Source organism: Zonotrichia albicollis, chromosome 8 (genome assembly GCF_047830755.1).
Source record: "Zonotrichia albicollis isolate bZonAlb1 chromosome 8, bZonAlb1.hap1, whole genome shotgun sequence".
NCBI classification, from domain to species: domain Eukaryota; kingdom Metazoa; phylum Chordata; class Aves; order Passeriformes; family Passerellidae; genus Zonotrichia; species Zonotrichia albicollis.
This window is the reverse complement of record NC_133826.1, coordinates 27730546-27731045: the sequence shown is the minus strand read 5'-3', so window position 1 is coordinate 27731045 and position 500 is coordinate 27730546.

Sequence of the window (500 nt, the reverse complement as noted above, 5' to 3'; positions counted from 1 at the left end):
CATGTTTAGTGGTTGTTAGGTTTTTGGTGAGGCCTAGGACAAGGAGATAAAGCTCCAGGTGCATGGACACCAAGGAATATTCTAAATCAACTTCAGTCTGTGTCTGTAAAGCCATTTTCCTTTTGGTGGACTGCTAGCAGTCAGCTTCCTGCAGAGTTGGAGTGCCCTAAAACACCAACAATTGCATAAATAAAGGCAAAATGTAATGCAGGGAAAGATCCCAATACTAAGTGGATGCTGTAAGGATGGAGAGTCAGATGCAGAACCCCACAGCCTCCAGCCCAGAGCTACCTGACAGGTCCTCACCTTCTGGCTCCTCTCATCTTCCTTCATCGCCTTTTGGTCCAGGAACAGGCACTCCACTTGTAGGCATTGTGAATAGATTGGTTTTTTTTAATGCTTAGCCAAGAAAATCTGCAGTCATGAATCCAGTAGCAGAATTAATGTAGTAATGGTCCAGATGTGGAATTAAACCCACATTTGTACTTCATAGGGTTAGG